Below are 12118 nucleotides of genomic sequence, written 5' to 3'. Positions count from 1 at the left end.
AAGTGGGATTGGAGAGGTCATGACTTTAAATAGCATTGAACCCACTATCTCGGATTTCAAGGAATTTGATTATGATAATTGCTCTTTAGAAGGTTGTATTTCCTTGTTGTAATCCTTTGTTAATTCTCTCATGCTTATAGTCAAAATAAAGCTTTTACCAAACATATCGTTGATGCCTTGATGCAATCTTATGATGAAAACTTAATTTGGAAGTTTCTATACCTAGAAAACTTAATGTTGAGTGGTAACCTACTATAAAGATTAGAATTAAAGATCATGGGTGTTTTGCTTTGTGTGATTTGGGTGCTAGTGTTTCCACGATTCCGAAAACTTTATGTGATATTCTAGGTTTCCATGATCTTGATGATTGCTCTTTAAATTTGCACCTTGCGGATTCCACGATTAGAAAGCAAATGGGAAGGATCAATGATGTTCTCATTGTTGCAAATAGAAATTTGGTGCCCATAGATTTTATCGTTCTTGATATAGATTGCAATCTTTCTTGCCCTATTATTCTTGGTAGACCTTTCCATAGAACGATTGGTGCGATTATTGATATGAAGGAAGGGAATATTAGATTTCAATTTCCATTAAATAAAGGCATGGAGCACTTTCCAAGAAAGAAAGTCAAATTACCTTATGAATCTATCATGCGAGCTACTTATGAATTTAGTGCCAAAGATGGCACTACTTAGATCTATCTTCGCTTTTATGCCTAGCTAGGGGCATTAAACGATAGCGCTAGTTGGGAGGCAACCCAATTTTCTTTGTGTTCTTTGTTGTTGTTTCTGTTTAGTAATAAATCTTGCATCTACCTTCTGTTTAGATGTGTTTTTACCTTTTAATTAGTGTTTGTGCCAAGTAGAACCTATAGGATAACCTATGATGATAGTTGATTTGATTCTACTGAAAAACAGAAACTTTGCGCGCACGAATTTAGTTTTGTTAAATCACAAAAATGTTCTTTTGCGTTGATTCTTTCTGCTGTTGATCAACAGACAAATTTGCCAGTACTTCCTATTTTTTTAGGATTTTTAGAGTTCGAGAAGTTTGCGTTAGTTACAGATTGCTACAGACTATTCTGTTTTTTACAGATTCTATTTTTCGTTGTTGTTTGCTTATTTTGATGCATCTATGGCTAGTAAAAAAGTTTATAAACCATATAGAAGTTGGAATACAGTAGGTTTAACACCAAAATAAATAGAGAATGAGTTCATTACCTTATGTGGTGGTTTTGTTTTCTTTCACTAATGGAGCTTATAAGATTTCTTGTTGAATTTTGTGCTGTGAAGTTTTCAAGTTTTGGGTAAAGCTTTTATGGACTTTGGAATAAGGAGTGGCAAGATCCTAAGCTTGGGGAAGGCATCCCCTCTTTCTTCTTCGTTCATTGGTAACTTTACTTGGAGCTATATTTTTATTCGCCACATGATATGTGTTTTGCTTGGAGCGTCGTGTATTATATTAGTATTTGCTTTTTAGTTTACCACAATCATCCTTGCTTTACACACCTTTTGGTAGAAGCATACTTGATTAGGATTTGCTAGAATACTCTATGTGCTTCACTTATATCTTTTGAGCTTGATAGTTTTTGCTCTAGTGCTTCACTTATATTTTTTAGAGCACGGTGGTGACTTAATTTTGAAGAAATTGCTAGTCTCTCATGATTCACTTATATCTTTTTGAGGGTCTTTTAGAAAAGCATGGTATTCGCATGGTTACAAAGTTGGTCCTAGAATGATGAGCATCCAAGTTGGTTATAATAAAAACTATCATAAAAAAGAATTGGATGCTATGATTAATTTGATTCTTGATAATTGTTTTGAGATATGGAGGTAGTGATATTAAAGTCATGCTAGTTGAGGTGATTATGAAAAATACTTGTGTTGAGGGTTTTGATTCCCGTAGCATGCACGTATGGTGAACCGCTTTGTGATGAAGTTGGAGCACAATTTTATTTATTGATTGTATTCCTTATGAGTGGCGGTCGGGGACGGGTGATGGTCTTTTCCTACCAATCTATCCCCCTAGGATCATGCGCATAGTGCTTTTCTTTTTGACGACTTCTAGATTTTTGCAACAAGTAAATGAGTTCTTTTGACTAATGTTGAGTCCATGGATTATACGCACCTCACCCTTCCACCATTGCTAGCCTCTCTTGTGCCGCGCAACTTTCGCCGGTACCATACACCCACTATATACCTTCCTAAAAAAAGCCACCATACCTACCTACTATGGCATTTCCATAGCCATTCCGAGATATATTGCCATGCAACTTTCCACCGTTCCGTTCATATGACACGCATTACTTTTGTCATATTGCTCTTTGCATGATCATGTAGTTGACATTGTATTTTCATACATGTCTCTCTTGATTCATTGCATATCCCGGTACACCGCTGGAGGCATTCATATAGAGTCATATCTTGTTCTAGCTTTGAGTTGTAATTCTTGAGTTGTAAATCTATAAAAGTGTGATGATCTTCATAATTAGTGCATTGTCCTAGTGAGGAAAGGATGATGAAGACTATGATTCCCCCACAAGTGGGGATGAGACTTCGGACTTTACAAAAAGAAAAAAAGAAAAAAAAGAGAATGGCAAAAAAAAAGGCTAAAGAAAAAAAAGAGAAAAAGAAAAAAAATATAAAATGAGAGAAAAAGAGAGAAGGGAAAATGCTACTATCTCTTTTTCCACACTTGTGATTTAAAGTAGCACCATGATCTTCATGATAGAGAGTCTCATATGTTGTCACTTTCATATACTAGTGGGAATTTTTCATTATAGAACTTGGCTTGTATATTCCAATGATGGGCTTCTTCAAAATGCCCTAGGTCTTCGTGAGCAAGCAAGTTGGATGCACACCCACCTAGTTTCTTTTGTTGAGATTTCATATATTTATAGCTCTAGTGCATCCGTTGCATGGCAATCCCTACTCACTCACATTGATATCTATTAATGGGCATCTCCATAGCCCGTTGATATGCCTAGTTGATGTGAGACTATCTTCTCCTTTTTGTCTTCTCCACAACCACCATTCTATTCCACATATAGTGCTATGTCCATGGCTCACGCTCATGTATTGCATGAAAGTTGAAAGAGTTTTAGATTATTAAAGTATGAAGCAATTGCTTGGCTTATCATCGGGGTTGTGCATGATTAAATACTTTGTGTGATGAAGATAGAGCAACAGTCAGACTATATGATTTTGTAGGGATAACTTTCTTTGGCCATGTTATTTTGAGAAGACATGATTACTTTGATTAGTATGCTTGAAGTATCACCATTTTCATGTTAATATGAACTTTTATTTTGTATCATTTGGATCTGAACATTCATGCCACAATAAAGAAAATTACATTGAGAATTATGCTAGGTAGCATTCCACATCAAAAATTCTTTTTTTATCATTTACCTACTCGAGGACGAGCAGGAATTAAGCTTGGGGATGCTTGATACGTCTCCAACGTATCTATAATTTTTGATTGTTCCATGCTATTATATTACCCCTTTTGGATGTTTATGGGCTTTATTTTACACATTTATATCATTTTTGGGACTAACCTACTAACCGGAGGCCCAGCCCGTATTGCTGTCTTTTTGCCTCTTTCAGTATTGTGAAGAAAAGGAATATCAAACGGAGTCCAAACGGAATGAAACCTTCGGGAGCGTGATTTTTGGAACGAACGTGATCCAGAGGACTTGGAGTGCAAGTCAAGAAGCAGCCGAGGCGGCCACGAGAGGGTAGGGAGCGTCCCCCCTATAGGGCGCACCCCCTATCTTGTGGGCCCCTCGGGCGGCCACCGACGTACTTCTTCCTCCTATATAAGCCTACGTACCCCGAAAACATCCAGGGAGCCAATGAAACACAATTTCCACCGCCGTAACCTTCTGTATCCGCGAGATCCCATCTTGGAGCCTTTGCCGGCGCTCCGCCGGAGGGGGAATCGACCACGGAGGGCTTCTACATCAACACCATAGCCCCTCCGATGAGTTGTGAGTAGTTTACCACAGATCTACGGGTCCATAGTTATTAGCTAGATGGCTTCTTCTCGCTTTTTGGATCTCAATACAATGTTCTCCCCCTCACTTGTGGAGGTCTATTCGATGTAAACTCTTTTTGCGGTGTGTTTGTCGAGACCCGATGAATTGTGGGTTTATGATCAAGTTTATCTATGAGAAATATTTGAATCTCCTGTGAATTCTTTTATGTATGATTGAGTTATATTTGCAAATCTCTTTGAATTATCAGTTTGGTTTGGCCTACTAGATTGATCTTTCTTGCCATGGGAGAAGTGCTTAGCTTTGGGTTCAATCTTGCGGTGTCCTTACCCAGTGACAGAAAGGGTTGCAAGGCACGTATTGTATTGTTGCCATTGAGAATAAAAAGTTGGGGTTTATATCATATTGCATGAGTTTATCCCTCTACATCATGTCATCTTGCTTAAGGCATTACTCTGTTCTTATGAACTTATACTCTAGATGCAGGCAGGAGTCGGTCGATGTGTGGAGTAATAGTAGTAGATGCAGGCAGGAGTCGGTCTACTTGTTGCAGACGTGATGCCTATATACATGAGCATGCCTAGATAATCTCATAATTATTCGCTTTTATATCAATTGCTCGAAGTATTTTGTTCACCCACCATAATACTTATGCTATCTTGAGAGAAGCCACTAGTGAAACCTATGGCCCCCGGGTCTCACTACTAGGAAAAGGCCTACTAATGGCGCACTGGTTTTGCCTACTAATGGCGCATTACCAGTGCGCCATTAGTAGCACGCCACTAGTATTTTTTACTAATGGTGCACCACTGGTGCGCCATTAGTATCTGGTATACTAATGGCGCACCAAGCAGTGCGCCATTAGTATGTAACACCATGCGCCATTAGTGTGCCTCCCGGGGGGCCATACGTAAGCATGTGCTTTGTCATACTAATGGCGCATTTTGTGTTGATGCGCCATTAGTATCCTTTGGCATACTAATGGCGCACCTGGTGGTGATGCGCCATTAGTATGAATATTTGTTTTTTTTACTCTTCTGATTTTTGCACAGGTTACAAAATATATTATTGGACAGAATATAGACAGCAGCACACAGCAACATCAGATTCATCGAATACAATAGAAGATTAGTCTCCGAATACAATTCATCATATTAGTCTCCGAATTCAAAAGACCGAACAAAGATAAACCATTACAAGTATCAAGACTGCGAGTATCGAGTTTGTCTTCACATTACAAGTCGATATCGATCATCTAAACTACCATCACATAGAAGAGAGTTGTGGTCATCACGATGAGCATCATCGCGATCAAACTGGTCTTCATCCGGTTCCTCCAACGCTCCCTCCTCTCTCCCTCTAGATAGCGGGCGTATCTAGATTCGGCCTCCGCCCCAGTGGTGTACCCTTTGTAACTGTTACCGCTGAAATGGTGAACCTGTCTCCGACACTCCTCCCAGTCGTCGTAGACTCCGGGAACCTTACCCTTGTACACGACATACGACGGCATCTCTATGCACAAGCCAAACAACAGAAAATACATAAGCAATACGTAAGTATGCAACAAAAGGATGGGAAGAGAAAAGCAAGACATTAATAGCACGATTCATGGTCCTACCAATAAATAGCATTGATTACATCTAAGTTGAACGACTGTCCAAACCAAAGAGAAATACGAATTCATTAAAGTTTAATTACAACATGAGCCAATCAATGTTTCAGAACTACACATCACTACTTTCGACTCGACTCATCGGACAGGAGCGTGGATGAAGCCGCCGTCTGTCGTGATGGTCATGAAATCGCGGTCGTTGTCACCCTGCATTTGTAGCATTCCATCTATCTCATTGTTGGACGGTTGATATTAGAGGAAGAACTGCCCCGAGGTATGAAGGACATCTTGATGGATGATGTCCGCAAACTCCGACTGGATGCGAAAGAATTCTTGTCTGAGGTCCGCGTCCTGGATTGCCGACAAGTTCGCGGCCCAATCTTTGAGATTATCTGGTAGAAGAAGTTGATGATGGTCCCTTATGATCGCCCGCATGTGATGGAGGGCGTAGTAGGCATCCTTCTGACCGCCAGGCGACTGCTTGACGCAGCAGAACTTCGTATTGTGTGAGAACATGTGCTTGCCATACTTACGAACCGCCCTGGTGAAGGTGCCTCCAGATTTGGCATAGCCGGGGAGAACATCATCAAGAACTTTCTTGACATTCGTGTAGTCTATCTTGGAGTTATGGTTCGGGTCGAAATACGTGGCCATGGAATATTTCGGGCTTAAGAGGATGAGTGTGCAATGTGTGTCACTGCACAGAACATGGAATGTTAGAAAAAAAAGAACGATCGAAATCTAGGAAATCATATGTTACGGGGCGGTTAAGGGATGACTTACTCAGGAAAGTAAGCCACAAGGAAGTTATCCTTATCCGGGTTTGCCAGAATGACGCCTTCGAGGTGTGAACTCGCAACTTGGCGGTCCCCAGCGCTGCTCAAGTGCTTGGCACGCATGTAGAAGGGGTCGACTATCACAATGTCCGGGGTCTTGTCTCTAATGATCTGCATCTCCATACTCAGGGAAAACAGTCGAACGAAGGTGTAGTGCAGCGGATGAAGGTTAAACATAGCAAAGATGTCATCAAACCGCAGGACGATCGTACCCCCGATGTCGCCATCCACAAAGCCCTTTCCCTCTGGCACCTTGGCCACGAAAACCGGGTATGCCACATCCTTCTCTCCGAGATGCCGCTTCTCCAAAGAAAGAACACTGTCATGTAGACACCGTATAGCACCGGTTGCAGCATTCAGCATATTTGGTGGTAGCATCGCCCTACCCGCCACATGCACCCTCCTCGAGATATCCTTACATGAAGGTGGCCCGTCCTGAGCACGGATCGAACTCGGTGCTGGCTGGCTCGCACCGGCGCCCTTGTTAGTCTTTCGTTTCCGTCCCTTCTTCTTGATCTCCTGTAATGGGACCGAGTTCTGCTCACAGACCGCCTTCTTGAGCGTGTTGGGGCTGATAATAGTTCGCACCTCAGCTATTTGAGGCTCGGTGAAGGCGGGAGCTGGAGGCGTCTCCTGAAAACTAAACGCCAGACGACGCCTGTTGCAATTGGATTTCTCCGCCGAACCAGCTAGATTGCGGTCGTCTTGCTTGGGTTCTTGAGAAAGAGGCCCGCCGAACTCGTCAGCGTACCCATGTTCGGCAAAGTACTTATCGACTTTGGTAAATGTACCGTCGTCATTGTCATTGTCGTCCGGATCCTGTGCCATAGGGCTGTCCGGATCCTGTGCCATAGGGATGTCCGGCAGGTCCGGTAGCGTTGCGGAGACACAAATACCGCCTCCGCCGAAGACACCAATGGCGCCCTGCCGGAGACACCAATGGCGCCGCCTGCGCGTTGTGCGAGTTGCTGGCCGTGAAGCTGGGAACCGGGGGAGGCCCCTGTTGTCCGCCCGCAATCCACGTCGTCAGCCCATGAATCAACGTAGGCACCATGGCGTTGAGCTTCGTTCCCAGTTGTTGTTCCACTTGCTCTTGGACAAGCTCCGGAATCCGCGCCACTTGTGCCTTGAGTTCTTCAACCTCGCGCGTCTGGCTTTCCGAGCTGGTCTTTTTCTCCTTCTGCACACCAGCGGTATAGTATGACCCCCATTTTGTGGACAAGCCTTTGCCGGCCACACGACCAGCTGACGTCGGCTTAGTGAGCTTATCCTTGTTTTTCATTATGTTCAACGCCCTATTTAAAGGGGTGTCGAAAGGGGAGCTCTGAGACGACCTCGCGCTACTGCTTTCAGTGTCCTGCGAAAGGAACGTGAACCATTTAGAAATATTGGGGATTAATTAGAGTGCAACCATATGGAGCTAATTACGCGGGGGTGTATTCCTTACCAGAACAAGTTGAAGTGCCCTGGTCTTCGGATCTGTGGTAAGCTCCTTTGTTATCGGGTCCTCCTTGTACCGGGCCCTGACATAGTTCCTGGTCTGCTTGTCACCACTGTATTTCTCGAAGCGGGGCGGTAGGCCTTGGTCGGCACGCTCCGCGTCCTCCTTGTCCCATATAGTCTCCGCCACTCTGTAATCGTTGGGACCGAGTTTGTGTTCCCCTAAGTTCAACTCCCGCATTTCTTTCCCCCACTGACTTGATTCGGAGGTTGCGCTGCTCTCGCACTTGATCTTCAACTCCTTGTACTCATCTTCGCTCATCAAAGGATATTTCGCCTTGATCTTCTCATAACTATCACCTTTATCAATCATTCACTTCACCGCGCTTCTCCAAGTAGACAGGGCCGTGCTCATCTTCGTGAGGGCGGCACTATTCACTTTATTCCCTGAGAGGCGTGTGTTTTCAAATTCGGCGGGGAACTTGTATCGTTCGTGCAGCTTCGTGAAGAGGAGGTTGCGCAAATTCCCGTGGTCCTTATTCCTAAGGTTATCGGTGTTGATCGAGACGGTGCTCCGGAGAATGCACCCGAGCTGAAGCGAGTACCCCTTGACTATATGTTTGGGCTCCGTTGGATTCCCGTCGGAGTCCACTTGAGTGAATTCCTCCTTGAGCGTGCGGAGCGCATTCGGGCGTTGGTCCTTCCTTTGCTTCTTCGGTTGGCTGCCATCTGTGTGTGCGCCGCCATCATCAGTGGTGGCATCCTCGGCAGCACCATCAGTGGTGTCATCCCCGACGCCACTAGGGGTTGTGTAGTCAGGATCGGTGTCTTCCGCGGAGTCCTCATAGCGGTGAGGTTGTTCCTCCATCTCCTGGGACAGCTCCCAGAATTGCTTCCCGCCTGAACCACCGGCCTCATCGTTGTGGGCCATGTTTCTCTCTAAATAGGAAAAAAGTTTGGTCAAAAAGTTGGTTATTGTCAAGGAACAAGATCATGGTCTCATCATTTAGGGTTTGTCGACACCGAGGCATCCTAAAAGCTAAGCTTTTATCATTTAGGGTTTTGTCGATGCCGAGGCACCCTAAAAGCCTAAGCGTACATCATTTAGGTTCTCATCGACACCGAGGCATCCGGGGCAGCCAAGTTAAGTTTTCATCATTTAGGGTTTATCGATACCGAGGCACCCTATGTTGGGCCTAATCACTTGGCACTAGTCACTTGGCTCTATTGCCACCTATGTTGGGTTTATCATCTAGGGTTTATCGATGCTAAGGAGAATTCTAAGTTGGGCCTAATCACTTGGCTCTATTTCCACCTATGGTTTAATGCAACAAGAATGGCAGGGTAGTTGATCCTACTTAACTAAGTACTAAGATACCCCGGGCCATGTGCATTAGTCGCAAGTACCCCATATGTCCTACTTTTAGCAAAGTCATGCTAAAATTCACAGAAAATTTCAGCATGACCTTTGCTGAAAATAGGACATATGGAGTACCCGAATTTGCCGGAACGGAAGTTAATCGACATTCTGGCAAACTCAAGGGCCTCTCGGGGTACCTGCAAAATCATCACGACACAATGGTCGGAGACAAAACCCAGCCACAGACCATATGGTCCTCTGCTTTCATATGGACAAAAATCAGCTCAACTTATGTGAGCTTCCATTCCAGATATAATAGGTCACCCAACAAAAAATCATCAATAGTTTAGCAAGTCTGTACAAACATAGAAAGAATAGAAAGTTTGCTGCCTATTCAAACACAGAAACAAAACACTACTTGAAACTTCTGCTACATTTGGACCATGGCAATTTACTTTCATGGAGCATGACAAATGTATTTTACAGATCATGGCATTGTTTTTACTATGATCATGACAAATGTAGCAAAGACTCTATAGTGAAATGAAAAAAACCTTGGAAATATATTTATGATAACTCAAAATGGATCAAAAGGTGCAGATGCACTTGTAAAAAAACGGTATGCATTTGCAGCAGCTTTGTTCTGATTATGACACCATTCTGTTAAGAAGGCAAAATAACATTATCATCCCAATTCATAGTTGAAGTTGAAGACCCTAAGCTTTAAAATTCCAAGTCTCACTTACGCATGTTAACTTATTTACCAGTTCAGAACTATCACCAGAAAATAGTAAATCCACATTGACCACATAATATTATTTTGCAACCACTCAGTTTGTCCTTGACTATGACACTTGAAGCACAAAACAACTAATGCAGAGCTATGTCTACTTTGGTTCTGACAGATCACATCCTGGTGCATATGTGGGGTTTTTTACTTAGAAAATACAAAACTTCTATTATTATTTTTATTTTTAACCAGAGCCTAACCACCTCTACAGTTTACAAACTAATTCAGATAATCACAAATCAGGCATGGAAAATTATTTTAGCCATGATCCCTGAGGATTAGAGCCTCCACAAGTCAGAGAAAATTAGTGTCTCCACTTATGTTGTCAATGCTTGTTGTATGTTTGGCTTAAGGGTTTTCCTTTTCAAATTCTGACTCTATTTCTAAACAAAGTAGGCTTCTATCCTGTCTAGAATGTAATGAAGATGTCGTGGATAAGCTGAGTGTTGTAATGAAGATGTCTTGGTGAGACTTGATATATGTCCAAAATTAGAAAAATCACAAGGTACTTTCTCTAGCTAATAAACTCCACATGACCACATAAAACCCTATTTAACACACCTGTAAAGAGGAACAACCCCCCTAAGGAGCTAGAAAGCTATATCGCCCACTGCCTCGTCGAATGTCTGTCAAGGGAAGAGATAAAGAGCATATAAAACATTACCCACACAAAAAAAGAGAGCATGTAAAAAATTTAAAAACGAGAACCATATTGACCAATCTAAACTTGACATTACACTTGGCATGGAGGGAGTACACAATGACATAGTAGTTATCAATTTTCTCCTATATGAGCTGTAGCAATCCCCACATACAAGAAAAAACTGAAAGCAAAGCTTTACTCTACCAACAAGATTCTAAGCATACTACTTGACCAATAATAGAAAGCCCATGATAGTGAGGGTATCTAATACAGTAGTATTTCTAATTCTATAAGCCTGCAAGTTTGTGAAATTGACACAAACCAATTTGGTTAGCAAGTCACGGCAGGGCGCGGTCGCGGTGCTGTGAGCGCGCCTGGGCGGGGCCTGGGCGCGGCCCGAGCGTAGTGGAGGCGCGATTGCGGTGCGGTGAGCGCGCCTGTGCGGGGCCAGGGCGCGGCCAGGGGCCGAGGGGAGCACGGCCACGAGGGGCAGCAACCAGGAGCTGGGGCGCGGTGGTGAGATAGTCTTCGGCGACGAAATCGAAGGGGGGGGAACCGGTGCAGCTCACCGAGAGGAAGACGATAGCGAGCTCGTGCGGGGTCGGGGTTGACGAGGTGACAAGGATCGACTGTGAGGCCGCGGTGGTCGGAGGTGGAAGAAGACCTTGATCCGCACGATGCAGAGTCGTCGAGCTCGAACGGCTGGCCGTAGATGACGTAGAAGGACACTGCAGAGCTCCTGGACTCCTTGGTGGGGTGCCGGGACGATAGTGGTCGTGGGGACGATGTGGTGTCGACAGGGACGACCTAGTCGGGTGAAGCAGCGCGAGGGGAGGGGAAGTGGGGAGGTGCTAGGGTGTGGAGCGGTCGCGGGGGTCGTCAGAGCAGGCGCGGGGGAGCCGGAGCGGGTGTCGAGCGGGCGCAGGGGTCGTTGGAGCGGGCCGGGGGTCGTCGGAGCGGGTGTGGCGGGGGAGGGAAGGGGGATCTGGCGAGGGAGAGGGAAGGGGGGAACTGGCGAAGGGGTATCCAGCTATAGCAATGGCGCACCACCCTGTGGTGCGCCATTAGTAACTTTTTTTTGACAGCAATGACGCACCCCCCTCTGGTGCGCCATTAGTAACATTTATTTTTTCATTATTTCTTGTTGCATCTAATAATTTGTTTTTTATCAAATTTGTTATTTTCATGAGGACTAGAACAGAAGATATCATCAAATATCATCAATTTTTTTAAAAGATATCATCAAATTTGTTTTTTTATTTTTAATTGAAAATATCATCAAATTTTTTATTTGAAGATATCATCAAATTTCTTATTTGAAAATATCATCAAATTTGTTATTTAGAAATATCTTCAAAAAGTGGGGGAGGGTACGGGTGTCGGCGGCGGCGGTGGAGCGGCCCGGGGGAGGGTGTGGGGTGTCGGCGGCGGCGGTGGAGC

The sequence above is a fragment of the Triticum dicoccoides genome, chromosome 5B (assembly GCF_002162155.2).
Source record: "Triticum dicoccoides isolate Atlit2015 ecotype Zavitan chromosome 5B, WEW_v2.0, whole genome shotgun sequence".
In the NCBI taxonomy this organism is placed as follows: Eukaryota; Viridiplantae; Streptophyta; class Magnoliopsida; order Poales; family Poaceae; genus Triticum; species Triticum dicoccoides.
The sequence above is the reverse complement of the archived record's forward strand: the minus strand, read 5'-3'. Positions refer to the sequence as shown.